Raw genomic sequence first — 16,181 nt, forward strand, 5'->3', positions numbered from 1 at the left:
TGATTTACATAATAAAATTGATCCTTCAGATTTTCTTTATAATGGCATAAGGCAAACTACAACTAAAAATCAATATGTAATCATTTTAACGTGATTTTTAAAATGAAACTTATCCTTGATTGTTTGTCCTTGTTTATATTTGATATTTCATTATAAGGATGAAGCTAGAGAAAGGGCCAAATATTGAACCTCAACCACACGGAATTCTACACAATAAAACAAAGACAGATTGGTAATTTTTATAAAAAAAAGGAAGAAAAGAAAAAGTAAAGTAAAAGAATATTTTACTTTATTATTTTATTATATTTTACTTAACATTTTCTTCTGTTTTTTGGTATCTACAAATAAGATTATCTTATTAACGATACTCTTTGGCTGTGTAAATTTATTCTGACCTAAAGATGTTTGTAATATAACTATAAACGTTCCTAAATTTGCACTTAAAATCTCTTAGCAAAGTTTTTTATAATAACTATGTTCATAAATAAACTTTAGTTAAATATTCATTTTTTCCACTGTGCATTCTTCTACTTTTTCCTGTTCTTTGGGGGAAAAAAAACAAAACCAACGGAATGGTCTTATCAGTGCTCCGAAGTCCGGACAGTCGTTGGCGGATCGTGTCCGATACCAGGTCTTAGGATTCTCGTCCTGCCGCTCGATCTCGTCCTCGTCCTCGTCCTCGCTGCGTCTCCGTCCAGAGATTGTCCATCGATGGCTTTGTCTTTGTGCCGCCGAGAAACTTGACGGGGGGTGTGGAGTGGAAGAGGACGAGGAAACGGGATGGAGGAGCCAAGGAGTAGCTGCGGAGGAGCGGCAAAAACGCACCGAATATCGGTGCCAAAGCGGAGACTGCAAAACAGAAGCGCGCCCGGAATGTGAAAAGTTGGTTCCCATGACTCCATCTCCCTGGGACAAGGCGCTGTTCAAAGACACCGAAATCCATCGTCTCCATCTTCGCTCCATGTTGCCACTTGCTCCCGCTCCCGCTCCTGCTCCCGCTCCTGCTCCTGCTCCTCTCCTTTCCCTAAACTTGTCTCTTCCGTCTGGCTCGTTTTGTATTGTATTTGTAGCCGCAGTTTTAGTTGGCCCCGACCATGAAAAGCCCTCGTCTTACCGCTTAAAAATACCCCAACCCCCAACCCCCAACCCCTACCACAACCTCAGTCCCAGTCCCAGTACCGACTCCCGACTCTCGACTCCCACCGCTCTCTCACCTTGCGAGTTGTTTGCTGTTTATCAGCGATTTGGAAGCATTCAACACGCTGTTTGAACTAACATAAAAACATATTGAAACATTTGGCATTGCTGCCGATAAGGCACTGGAGCAGCAAAAGAGGGGAGTGCCTGGGTGAAATTACACGGAGAGAAAAGGGTGGCTGTGCAAGGTATTTCAGTATAACTTTTGATATAGCACCATTATTCATATATTTAAATCAGTGTTACCAACAAATCTTACCAGTCTGCAAATTTCTTTGCTCGACCTCTGCTTGCACCGATAGTGTAAGATTGTGCACAATATAATCACAATCCCATCGATATATATCAGAAACATGTCATTATCATACTGCTATTCGTATGAATTTTCATCTCATTTTGATATTATAACCGTGGGTCAGTAAGTTCTTCAACCGAGCCTCTGCCATATTTGTATAAACGGAGAAAACATTGCCTATATTTAACTCGTATATATTTATATAACTTCTATGTATCAGTGCACATCGTTGCCATTAAGCCATTATTATAATGGTAAAAATATTTGTTTATTTCAAAATATTGCTAATCAAATTCAAAAGACACTTAATGGCTATAAAAAACCTGAAAGTTATACAGATAGAAGTATTAATTGAAGAATGTAAGAAAAAAGCTAATCCAATAAATTACTGTACGGGATATGGAGTATTAGAGCGTTACGAATGGTACAAACAACCTCTGATTAAGAGTTTTTATCGTCTTAATTTTAATTAACTCTGATAAGGTTTAAAAGTTGTATTTAAAGTCGTATAGGTTAAAATTGAAAGTTCAAAGGAATGAAATCCATATAAATATTGCATACAAATTTTAAAATAAACCCTAGGTTGAAATAAGTCTTGCAAATAAGAAATCATATGGAAGGTCATGTCTATATTATATAAATCATATCACAAACAATCATTTCTTGGGAAGCCTTTTTAAAAGTTTTGGGATAATACTAGATAGACAAATATGGAATGTTAAGAGATAGGAAATCAACATGAATACCTATGACTATCCACAACATTACTGATGTTGGTTGGTTGAATCAAAATCACAATTTAATAGTCTCAAAAATATGCCAAGCATTAATTATAATATTTCTCGTGTTAGTTTTTATTAGGTTAATAAATTTTCATAGTCAATTTAATATCAATAAAATAAATACATTTTCTACCTGACATGGCTAGATCGTATCGGCTGTTGATGCTGATTAAAAATATATATGATTAATTCGACTTGGAAATTACTCCTTAAGTGCTCTACAAGCATCTGACTAAAAATATAATACTCTTGTAAGGGTATAGTCAACGGAATAACCATATAACATAGCATATTTATGCATATGATTTTCAAAAACTGTATAAAATTAGGTTAAAATTTTTTACTTCGTATACAGAAACACCATGTTACACATAACTCTGAAACTGAAAAATTTCATTATATACTTTTGCAAACCTTTTAAGAAGTTTTAAAAACCCCAAGTGACTTCTTAAGCACCTTAGTATAATATTGAAATACAAATTACTTAAAGAACCCCATCTAGTCGTTATTTATATTATTTATAGACTCCAATTTGTACCCTTTACATATTTTGTATACGTAGTCAAAAAATATTTAGCTTTAAATATGAGTTCCCTCCCCACCACTCCGTATGCTATAATTCCTCGCTGTGCATTCGCACACCGCCCTAAGTAGGCACTTGAGTAGGCGGAAGTGGGTAGGATTTTCATGGTCGGGGAAGGCCTATCTATGCCTAGCATACTTCTGAGCGCAGTCGCTCGCGTCTACCTCAAAGCAAATACTTCGAAAACATTTTCATTACTCCAATTTGTCGTCGTCATCTTGGCTGCTGCTTGGCGGGTGTCTGGGTCTGGCTCGTTGCCCGATTTGATTGTCCCATCCATTTCGCTATTCATAACTTTCCCAGGGCCCAAGGATCAAGGACCAAGGCAAGGTGGAAAACAGCGCGAGCCGTGTTTACCCGGGTAATGAGCCCGAAATTACCCGTGGTTGCCATGACAGAAGGAAGGCAGCTCTCCATGGTTTTCCACGACCTCGGAAACTGTTTGCCGCCGGCGCCTTTTCGTCATTTTTTTTATTTTTTATTTTATGTGCATTTAATTTTCCCGCTTTGTTGCAATTGAAAGTTTGTCAAGCGCTTTGACCTTGCCGGAGACATGCAAAAATAAGAGGAGAAAAAATATAGTGTCGACCGGAATGCCGCAAATAGGGTTTATTGATGGTAAATTGATGTTGTTAGCACTCAGACACACACATGAGAGTTGGGTGTAAAAAAAGGCCAACTATGTGGCGGAAACCGGAGAGCGGAGGGATCAAAGTAGGCCACGGTTTCTCCACCTGCAGCCAGCGATTTATTAGGTGAGATTATTCTTGCCGCTTCTGAAGAATATTCTGGGAATCTCAAACTGTGTTTGATGAGAGAACTCAATGGAGACAGCAGAAATGCAATCGTATATAGAGCATTATATTTATAAAAGTATATATTGCAAATTATCGTTAAATTTCTAAAATAATAAATATGACATTAACAATTAAAAGTTAATAGTAATAGAAATTTATTATAAATTTTAGAAGATGAATATACATATATATATATTGTAAATCTTGTTTTGCTTAATTCTGTACAAACCAAGATGGTAATAATTAAAATTGTTCAGGAATTTTAAATGACATTTATAGTATATTTCTTAACTTAGGAAAGGTTTACAGGTATTTGCCTAACTTAAGTATAATTTACTTATATTCTGTAAAATAATACTGCATTTGGATTATAATTTGGAAATAAAAAGATTTTGTCAATGCTAAATATGTTAGATAATTTTTACATATGATATCAGCCCCTAATTTGTAAAAAGTCTAAAAGCATACATAATTATTTACTCAAATTAAACGATAGAGAGTGGAGGAGCTTAAAATATATTGAAATAACAATTAGAGCACCTAGACCTCGAACCATATAAAACCATCGTTTGCTTTTATCAATTTTTCTTAAATTTACATACACTTTTAAGATTTTTAAGAAATGGAACCTGTATTAAAATCAAAAAAGTCTTGCTGAATTGTACTTCTTGAAATATTTATTTGCAATAGAAAAATTACAAACCAATATTTATACTTCTTTAAATATTTGCCTGCAATAGAAATTGCTGTAGTAGTTTATCAATAAAGTATAAATTAAACATTTCAAATATTTTTTTTTTTTAGGTACCAACATTTTATTTTGCTGGGACTACTTTAAAATCAATTAATATATTATTAATATAAAAATATATAACTTTTATTCAACCTGAAAATAAGGAAAAATAATTTATTTTGTCTACATAATTTAACGGCCAAACAAAATATATATTTTATATCCTTACAAAAATCATTTCCGATCCTATTAATCTTTACCATCATTAAAATTGTCGTTTTCATTTTTAATATTTAAAGTTCCAATTAACGGTTTGTCAAACTAAAGACAGCAAACACAGAAGAGATTTATGATTTGATATTAATGCATTATTGGCTTAGTAGTAATAGAGTTTAAATTAGGCCCAACAATCGCAAAGGTATTCCAATTTCGGCTTCCCGAAGTTAGCTTTCTTCCTCGTTTTTTATTTTTATTTACAAAGAGTCAATGAGGTCAAATTCGGACTAAGCGGGTGAGCGGTTGTCTTCTTATTAATATTGTTTATTTCTATGTAGCCGGGTTTGGTTTGGCTCTGGTTAAAGGGTCATAAGGTCATAAGTGTCATTTACTCACATTTCAAAACTTGATTTATTTTTAAATTTTTACCAGTCAGTATTGAGCCTCCTTAGGCTTGAATAAAAGTTTGCCAAAATATGGTAAAATACTAATATTTGGTTAATTTCCTTTTGTTTTTGGGATAAAAGTCGTGACTTCTCGATTCCAGTGAATAGAATTACCAGGCAAAGTCCTCGAGTCTGAAAGGAACTCGATTAATTTGAATAGTTTATAAACATCATATTTTCAGAACGTATTACACGTTTCATAAAAAACTAGCTCAAGTCCTACGAATGAAATGCATCTAAACAACAAAGGTACAACAATTCCTGGAAATACTGTCAGAGTATTTTCCGTTCGTGTGATGTTGCCAGCTATTCGTGTTCATTATCTTAACATGCCCAGGACTACTTGCATATTCGACACAAATGCCAAACGCGACCAGGCATCAATTTCAACAGCTGCTCCCGGGGATTCCCACTGCCTCGGTCTCCGTTCGCCGGTCCTCGCTGTTCCGTCCTCCCAACCTCCATTTCGACAAACGAGGCGAGTGCTGAAAAATGCAAATCAAGTTTCAAATATTTGAACAATAATATTTGTGGAATGCCACCCAAATTACTCACGCAGTCCGAAGCAGGAGCAGGAGCAGGAGCAGGAGCAGGAGCTGGAGTTGGAGGGATGCATATTTAAAATGTCGCGTGCTGTTAACTTTGAAATGCCAAAAATTAAGGGCAGTTGCAGGGGATGATGATGGAATATATACATAAATGGAGGATAAGCCCCACTCCCAACAACATTCTAATTAATAGCGGCAGGCTAAAAATGCCGAAAAGGAAGTGCGGCGAATTCAAACGGATGTGTTTGGTGGCATTAGAAGCGGTCTAACCAGATGCTGATCCGACGCTCTCCATTCGGTGGTGGTGGTCCTCCTCCTCCTTCTCCTTATCCACCATTCGAAGCTGTCAAATGGACGCATTATGCATATGGAATGAGCAGGATGCCCCTCCATTTGGACAGCTTATCGGCTACCGTCGCTTGAGTGCCTCCAGTGGCTCCGTCCCGATCCCAATCCCGCTCCGAGCTCATCCAGGTGCTGGGTTACCTGATTTACCTGGCCACCGTGGGCGCCGCGCCGCAGCTATCGACGACACATTGACAGGACATAATCGGCACACTTGTAGCGGCTTATCTTAATTGCTACTGACCTGCGCAACGTTTGAGTTCCCAGCTCTCCCAGGTTTCAGCTCTTCCAGCTCCCATTTCCCAACACAAACAAACAACCAGCTCCAGTTTCAATCCCCGCGAAGGTTTCTCAGGTCCCGCGAGTTATTTTAAATGCGTTTTTCAAGTGCTTGTCCCGCAAAAGAGCGTCCAGTATGCCATATACACTAAGGGAAATTAACATATCGGGAATGCTTCGAATACCATGTAAATATGTATAATGAAAAACATTACAAATAAATGATTTTTTTAATATATATATATTTATTAATTAAATGAAAAAACAGAACCACTGAAATTTACTTTAACTACACATGCATGAAATTTAATTATGGTCAAACCGTGTATAACCGTACAAGAAATATGGATTTTAAAATATTAATAACTAAAAAACATTCATAAATACTCAATGAAACGTAAAGATTGAAAAATTACCTTTCGGTATTTCAGATTTAATCCCATATGTGATATATAATGTTGAAAGAACTTTTCTGTATTTGTTTAACTACACAAATTTAAATGAAGAATTCATATTTTGAGTCAAAGTCTTTACATGGAAAGATCACATATTTGTTATATAATTATTGTTATGTTCAAAGGCTTTGTTTTTGTTACTTTTGTTAATTTGGTTTAATATGGTTTTATATAATCCGCCTTGGTATTTCAAAACAAACCTTCACCATTAAAATCTGGAAGCAGAAAACTAATCAAAAATAGAAACTTTAATTTTAGTAGAAGGAAAGAAACCTTCACTGCAATCAGAGACTATAAATTAATAAATAATTACAAACTCTTATAAGGGTGCCAGAAGAATCTCCATGAACTTTAAATCAATAAAAAGTGTGTTAAAAAATATGCAATGCAAAATTACAGGACATGATGAGTTCTAGACAATTTTATATTACAAATTTTTTTTTTTTACGTTAATTTACGTTTTAATTATTTTATTACTATGTATATTAAAATATATCATATTTTATCGATATATACACAAAATTTGACATCTGCAATTTTTTGAGTTTGTGTCAGTGCCACCATTATCTTTCCTCGTTAAATGAAGTTCTTGTTTGATTATAAAATGTAATATACGTAATATGTAATGTACGTTATAAATAGTATTTTTTTTTTTTTGATATTCTTGAAACGTCAACATACTAGTTTCCATTTCTTACATATTTACCAATTTCTTAGTTTTCTGTGTACTTGTTCATGTGTGTGTGTGTCATAACATTTAGCATATTTGTTTGTTCGCTGCACTCGATGGCTTTTCCGCTTCCATTTTCCTCACTTTTCTTAGCCTTTCTTTGCCTTTTTGGTGGCCAACTGCAGCTGGGCGTTTGTGGTCATTGCTAATTAAAGATTATGCGCTGCGCGTGTCCCCAGTGCATTCCCCGGTTCGATTCGGATGCGGATCGGATGGGATCAGATGGATTCCCGGGATGCAGTCCAGTTGGGTGGGATTGCTCGCCACTGGATACTGCACGGCTACTGGATACCCGTATATATCGAGTGCCTCTGTAAATGGCCGTGGATTGGCTTTTGTTTTATTCCGCAGAAGTGTAAATTGCGGCTCAATGTGCGAAATTATCATTACCATATCGGGTTGTCAAGAATTTTAACGGCCATCTGTGCGCGAGTGTGTGTGTGTGACAGAAGCAAGCTCATGTAAGTGCTCTCATCGAGTGGATTTACGCGGAATTGCTCTACGCCTCCCTCTCCTGTCCCTCTCCCTCACTCTTTCTCTCTCTGTGTGTATCTGCCCCCCTCCTGCTCTGATGGATGGAGCTGCCAGTCCAGTTCAGTACAGCGCCTGCCCTCCCGCTCTCGCACAGGTGGACACCCAATATGGCTATTGAGTTATTCACTTTGACATGCCGGCAGCGACAGTGGCATTCCACTCCATTGTGAGTTGAGCCGAAAACTGCAGCTGGAATGCGTATTAGCAATAACAGGGCGCATATTTCATGCACTTTTCGTTACTCTTGGCTATTTTTTTTTTTGGGTTCCCTGTTCCTTGTTCCCGGTTCCCGGATGAATGTGTGTGTGTGTGCGGTTTTCTGGGTGTGCTTGTGTGCGGATGAAGAATTATGACAACATGGCATAGTTGGGGAAAGTATTTTGTATGCGGCAATTAGGAGCGACCTGGCGGTTGCATGCCCCACCACAGTTACGTTACGTTACCCCTTGGCGTGCCTGGCTTTTAATTACGCCCCTTTTTCGGCTTTCCGACACTACACACGCACATTTTTGGCCAATTTCAGGCGGGGAGCTTAAGGTCAGCTCCGAGTCCTGCGGCACAAGCAAAAGCAAAAGTCCAACCCTTGGCAAGATGTCTGCCGCTGCCACTGTGCTGCTACTGCTGCTGCTGCTGCTGCTCGCTCGCACACAAACGCACAAACCGGTTTCGCACACTCACACAGCTGCTGGCCGTGCCACGGAGACAGTGAGAGCAAGGGGTTCAACCTCTTTGCATGGGGCGGAGACTTGAGTTGCTCTTATCAGATGGCAATAAGGCTGCGCGCCTCTCTTGCTCTCCACTCACTCTCTCGCTCGTTCTCTCTCTCTCTCGCCGCCGCCTGATATGTTGCACGGAATGAATTGTTTGCCTTGTGCGAAATATACATCACGCCACCAGGTCTGAAGTACACTACAGTTGTCTCGCTCCAGCGCAGGCTCTGGCGGCAGCCAGAGCGAGGGGAGTGAGTGAACGGGAGGACCGACTTCTTCCGACGCAGCATAAACTTTTGCCAAAATGTTGCAATTGTTTCTTAGTATGGGAGTGGGTGTGGGTGTGGGTGGCCGGATCCCCCGTCTCGTTCTGGCCCTAGGAATCGATTCAGCGAAGTGAACTGCATTTGCGGCACTTGCACTTGAATGCATTTTAAAGCCCCAGGCCAGAGCATATTTTTCCACCAAATTTCAACAATTTCAAAAATGCCCCGTCCATTTGCCGTTATGAACTGCATACAGACGTATCGCCGCTCTCCACATGCATACCTATGCATGTATGTATGTGCGGATCGCACACATGCACAGCCGGATTGCACTGACATGCCTCTGTGTGCATTATTAACCAAATATTTTATATTCATCTCTGTGCTGCACACTCTCTCCGGCCTTCCAGCTTTTTTACCGCAATTTCATGCCGTATGTCCGAGTGTGAGTGTGGCGCTATGAATGTGTGTGGGCGGTGCACAGTGGATTCCCTTTTAATTAACTCAATTCCATGGCATTTTCTCCTCTACGCTGCTGTTTTCTTTTTTTTATTTTTCACATATTTCATATCCTTTCCGACGATGTGACGTGATGTGGTAATAAGTTGCATTCTTTCTGTGAATTTGCAATAATTGCCCGGCAAATGTTAATAAAACAATGCTCACCGTCGATATGTATTGTCAGTAAAAATTAACCCCATGCTGGGTTTATTTTTAAATTGCGTATTTTCGGTCACTATCAAAGGGCGATTCCGGGGAGTAAGTGCATATTTCGATAAAGTATAATTAAATTTGTACGGAATTCCATATTTAATCGGAAATATTAACTGTCAAGTTCATTTACAAATCTGCAGGTACAGTAAACATGTGGAAATATGATACATTCATAGGGTTAAGGTACAGTTTTGTTGAGGGTTCTGGATATATCATGTTCCGACTGCGTGGATTACATAATCAGATATTCCATCTAAAAATCACAAACCATGATAACTCAATAACATTTTTATTTATTTATTTATTAAAAATCATGTTTTCACTTTGATAAATTATATGAAATTATTTAACAATTAAATATTTGTTTATTAATATACATACATATGTTAGAAACGCGAGTATTAACTATATATTTTATAAACTTTTATATTTATTCTTTATTTTTTATAACCAGAATATAACAAGATTCTAAAAAAGTGAGAATCAAATAGTAATATATTTAGTTTTGTGGATACATAAGAAAGAATCCTAAACATTATAACACATCTTTAAAATGTTTCTTTTAAATATGAATATGTTTTGAATATGAATATTTATTTATGAAACAATAGTTTTAAAAAAAAATAAAATAAATAAAAAATAAAAAAATAAAAAAAAATAAATTAAGAAAAATTATGAATTATGAATTACCAAATTACCAAATGTCTATTAAGTATTCATTACCTGAAGTTAACAGAAAAATTATAGTATAAAATATATATTTATTTATTTTGTATTGTGGGGATATATAAAAGAAATTTTTAAAAACCATACCTTATGTATCACTTTTATAGAAGTTGTACAGTCTAATAACAACATAACCCAATTTACCAATCTAATTTGAATACAAAATACGAGTGCAAAATGAAACCACAATCAATTTCGAGTGAAACCCTCTAATATAAAACTTAATTAGATATTGTATTAGGCTTCAAAGAGATCTCACTAAGTTTGCGTAGGTATTATATAAGTAAGTGAGTTTCCACCGCACTTAACGAACTCCTGGCCGGGCAGGACTTTCTCCTGGCAAATTAAATTTGATTGCGCGGAATATTCCTAATACAGTTTGCTCGTCCTCGTCGTGGTCCTCCGCCGACTCAGATTTCCCCCGTCTGGGCTCTAAGCTTTCAAAAGGGCGCAAGGAAGAAGAGGCCTAAGCTAACCCGGAACCGGAGCATCCTTTGCCAGGTCAAACTAATAAACTTTCCTTGCTTTTTTCCTCGGTTTTCCTTGGGCCCGCAGAAACCTCATCTCGTCTGGGGCCTTTGTCTTCGGCGCTCCATCTATGGATATAATTGCTGTTTAAAGGATCCTGTGGAGTGGAAGTGGCAGTGGCAGTGGAAAGAGATGTGGCAGGAGTGGCACTGGAGTGCAAATGCAGCTACCGACTTCAAGTTGGGCATTTTTGTGAATTATTTTCCCATTATGAGCAGATTAAGTTTATTGTGCGGCCATTGGCAGAGGCAGAAGGTCTTGGCAACCCGGCCGACTTTCCCCATTTCCTCGACAGGGTTGACTTCGTCTTGGTGTTTTTTAGGGGTGTAAAATCAACCCAACATCCCGGCAGGAGACCGGGAAAATTCACTGCCACTCCCACGCGCACAGCGCACAGTCAGCCTTTGTTTTGAGGTCCTTTGGAGCTTCTGAGACTGGAAAAGCGAGGCTAAATTGAAAGGGACACAAAATGGAGGGAGCGCGGTGGTGTGGCAACAAGGTAAAATGAAGGTAAACGGAGGAAAAGTATTTTAACGCGGTCTGAATTTCCAAAGTTTTCGCAAAGGTAAAACAGCTCCGGGCGGAAAACGGAGCCGGGAGTCGGGGAATCACTTGAAATTCCCGACTGATTCCCTTTGAAGACCCGTTTGTTTGTATGCAAAATGTTGTCTTTCATAATTTTCACCCGCTCTGGGTTTTCTTTAACGTGTAAATTAGAAAATACCAGCGCGGGAAGACGCTCAAGATTCACATAGACACACACACATTAATTAGAATATCAATGGAGCGCGCTGGCTTTGCGGGTTTCGGGATACAGGAAATGTCACCTAGTCGCTGGCTCCGAAGGACTCAAATGCCAAAGCAGACAAATAAATCACAGAGTAAACGCCACACAGCACTGACATGGCCGGACCAACCTACCAAACAAAAGGAAAGGCGGAAAATGGCAGTGGCAGTGGCAGGGCCAGTGGCAGGGGAAAGGAAAGGAAACGAAAGGAAACCAACCAGATGCACATGCAACAACCGCAGGCACCCGAAATGAACCCAGAGCACACACTACAGGGAGCTGGAGACGGAGACGGAGACGGAGATGGGGCCTGCTCGGATTGCGGGCTGGAAAATGATGTATGGATTTTTTAACGCCGCTGATTGTCTGCGCAATCGCCGGATCCATGTGGCTCCACAGTCAGAGCCCGAAGCCAGGGCCAGTGCCACATGAAGCCACATTGAACAGTAGCCCCGGTTGGGTTTTCGGGAGGATGCATTGAGGACTCCAGCACCGTAATCAGCGCCGCATGTGGGGAGCATTGGACGATGGGACGGACCCAGTCGAGGACCCCGACCAACATGTGCTCGAAATGTGTTTATTCCACGTTAATTATAAAAATTGATTTCTGCCCTCATGCGAACTATCCAATATCTGCACACAGATAACTCTCAATCATTTGATTGTGTGGGAAAATAAGTAATATCTCTTTGTTTTTAATTGAAGATCAAGGTATTTAAAGAACTGATTAATTATTTTTTGGTACTAATCGTGAAACAATTATGCTTATTCATCTAAAAAAAAATTAACAACTATGACAAGGGTTTACAAATTGTACACATTTTATTTAACCTGTTTTAGTTTCCTTGAAATCTCTTTAAAAGACTTTGGTTACTTTAAGTACAAGAATAATTTCATACATTTTTGAATTCCAAAAGTCAATTAATTTTTTTTATTGATTAATGGAAAAAAGACTTCCTTTCTGGTTGTATTATTTCTTTTAATTTCAATTTAAATTCTATAAAATGAGCATTACTTAAATTCAAGTAGATTTCGGGGGTATGAGTAGAAACCAGGTGATTGTGTATCCGTGCTTTTAAGTAAATCGATATTTTTATCGTTGGATTTACCCGTAGTTGAAATAATAAATATTATTGTTATTTATTAGAACCGGTAGCATCAGGAGATAAAATTATTGTCAGCATTGTCTTAATATACTTTTTTTATTTTTCTTTTATGAAGTAAATTTTTACTTATTAAATTTCTCTAAATTTACTATTTCCTTTTGATTATAAAATGCATTGTGGAATTGGATAACAACTTAAAGATTAAAGTAGTGTAGTACTCGCATTTAAGAAATTCATTTTGGGCCATTGAAGCCTCTGTACTTGGTGGTTTCGTATGCCTGACAGGAATTACCTGAGTGGCACTCTCTTCAAAGTAAACCTTTTGCTTCTTGATTAATTTCTCTTGATGCATACGCATCACACTAGGCGGAGTGCAGTTTTCCGGATGCCATTAACTTGATATTCTTTGGCGGAAGTTTAAAGAGCTTTTGGGATTCGTGGCGGTTTGTCCTTAAATGAAACCAATTCACATGTAGAGATATTGGATATGTTACTACTGCTAATTTTTAAATTAATTTATATAATAATTATTTTCCGTGATAGCTCTTGAAGTTTGACATTGATCTTTGAACGGAGCCCAAACATATCAAAAAGAAACACTTTATTGAAATTGTATTTAGACTATTGCATCCTTATTATCCAATAAATTGTATATAATAATGCTAAAATTGGCCTACTTTCCTTAATTTAATTTAGCAGCTTTCTGCCCATAAAAGAACCACAAAATTTAATATGCCACAATCCGATTTCGATCTGGTTTCCAGGAGTGTTAAGAATGAAACTGTGACAAGTTTCGCTTTTAAAATCGAAATAAATATTTCCTAAAGAACATTCATATTCTCTATACATATTATTTTTTTGTTGATGCTCCTCCACTTATGTATGCTTCGCTTCCCGTGTGGAAGACCCCATCCTTAGTCAGCAATTAGCAGCCAATACGGTTTGGTCAAATTTACGAGCTGCACTCGGGCTGCCGGCGTACGTGACGTAACGGCTCCTCCATCCATTGAGACATCCAGGGATCCACTCATCCATCCATCCTCCACGTGTCAGAGGTGCTGCTTGAGGCTGGCTGCCGGAGATGTCTCCCCAAAGGCGCTGGGAAAATGTATTTATTTATATTTTGCGGCCAGTCACGCACATTCGCTGGTCATAAAGTGTCGCCGAGAGCTATTCCCTCCTCCTCCACCTGGTGGTGGAGCACCAAAAATATCCACGTGCCGCTCTTTTATTATTGTTTTCCCATCTTATTTATTATCCAACTTTGGCTCTTCGTCGCCTTTTGTTAACATAATTTAACCGAATACCGATTTGGAAAATTTGTAGCGGCCTCCACCGCTCCGATTCTTGTTTATCTGGGGTAAAATTAATTTCCATTTAATGTGGCAAACGGTCTTGTTGACACTTGGTCCCATAACCTGGGGGACATCGGGATTCATGCGGGGATGAGCGGACAGGCCGAGCAAAGATATGGCAGAGCTGTCCAAATAGCGTATACCTATTCCAATTCAAAGTTCTTTAAATATGCTTTTTGAAATTCGGAAATTGGATTTTTCTTAACCATTAACATTAATTTAAAAAAATTTCAAAACGATTGTCGTGGTCAAATTGGTGTTTCAAAAACTGAAATGGGTTTGAATCAAACGGTTCCTTATTAATAAATGAATTACTTTATTATTTGATAAAATAATTTTTCAATGAGATTTCTTCAAAAAGTTGAGAATGAAAAACAATTATTGTTTGAAATTGAAAATTTAAGTTTATGTGAACCTTCTTTCAAAAGTTTCAGAGCGTTAACAGAGAAAATTTTAAATACTTAACGATTTTTCGAAAGTGTTAACTAGAACAGGTCTAGAAAAAAAGTCCTTCAATGAATCATTAAGTAATAATATATAAAGTACTAATGTATTATATTAAGTACATATTTGCGTTCTTGATCAGCGTCAACAGCCAAGTCGATCTAGTCCCTCCGTCTCTAAGCAAAAAAGTTTCTTAGTTTCAAAGCTATTTGAAATTTTTCAAATAGTATAGTTTCTTTTTCCAAAAATATATTAGTCGTAGAGGGTCAGATTGGACTTCTATATCATAATACTGACATTGACTTTTATACCCGTGCAGAGGATTATTATTATAGTTAATATCCGTCATATAAGGAACTCCGGTTTATACATTTTTAATCAACATCAACATTTAAGACAACTTAGCCATGTCCTGCACACACTAGATTCTTAGTGAACATAACGTTTGCAAATAATAATTTTAATTAAATAATTTGGACAACAATGTCATATAGATTAAATTTGCATATTTCGTATTAAGATTTTTTGTAAAACGGAATTACCTTTTCTAGCTCTAGTGTTTTGTTTTTAAATAAATTTATATCTATGCATATAAATATGAAAAATATTAAAATATTTCCACTTAACTTCACTTCACTTAAATTGCATTAGTCATTTGCCAAGACTTCTAATAAATTTGTAGTTATTTTACAGTCAGCAATATTAAACTTTGACTAACTAGAATACAATCATCCCATAAGCTACCCACAAGATGGACTATATTAAGTAAAACTTAGACCTTAAATCGCCTGCATGCTTGACTTAACTTAGTAAACTCATTAACACACAATGCGGCCATAAACAACAACAAGCTGGCCAGAAAGTTCCGAAAGGAAGGAAGTTGGGCCGCCAAAAACGGAACCATCTGTCCCAGGACTTGAGTGACAACCCGTAGCACAAAAAAGTAAAAGAAGAAGGGACCAGCCTGCGAAAGAAAGAAGGAGCTGACTTAAAAAGAGTGGCGCAGGGAAGTTATTAAAAAGCGATAAACCCAGAGCAAAACGCATTTGGCGAATTGTTGAACACCTTGTGGAGCGGCAGCTCGTTGGAATTATGGAATTCTTATGCTAAAATAATGGACCCACAACCGGGCCTTGGATGGCTGCTTCATCGATCGATCAGTAATAAATTTGTTGCGTACACAACCGGTGGCTACAACCTGGAACAGAACCGTGGACAAAAACAGAGCATGAACACGGGAGTGGGATCGGGAACAGGAACAGGAACAGGAGCGAGAGCATGTCGCGCGTTTGTTTTATTTCTTTAATTCATGAGCAGGATCGGGAGCGGAGGAGACCAACTGTCCCAGGCCCGGTGAAGGTGCCTTCTGCCAACTGTGCGTCAAGTCATTGAAAGTCAATAATATGTGGTCCAACTCCTCTTCCTACTTTCATTCAATAATAGCAAAAGAGCAAAGACTGTGACGAAGACGAGTTCATCCGGTTTCCCGGTCACCGGGAGTCACAACTTCCAGTCTTCTTCTGCAGTCCCAGAAGTTGCAGGAGTTTTTGGCGTCTTATTTATGACTTGTGCCACCACTTGGTGGCTACTATCTGAGATTTGTGT

The sequence above is a fragment of the Drosophila serrata genome, unplaced genomic scaffold (assembly GCF_035046125.1).
Source record: "Drosophila serrata isolate PLE 108 unplaced genomic scaffold, ASM3504612v1 contig_347, whole genome shotgun sequence".
Lineage (NCBI taxonomy): Eukaryota > Metazoa > Arthropoda > Insecta > Diptera > Drosophilidae > Drosophila > Drosophila serrata.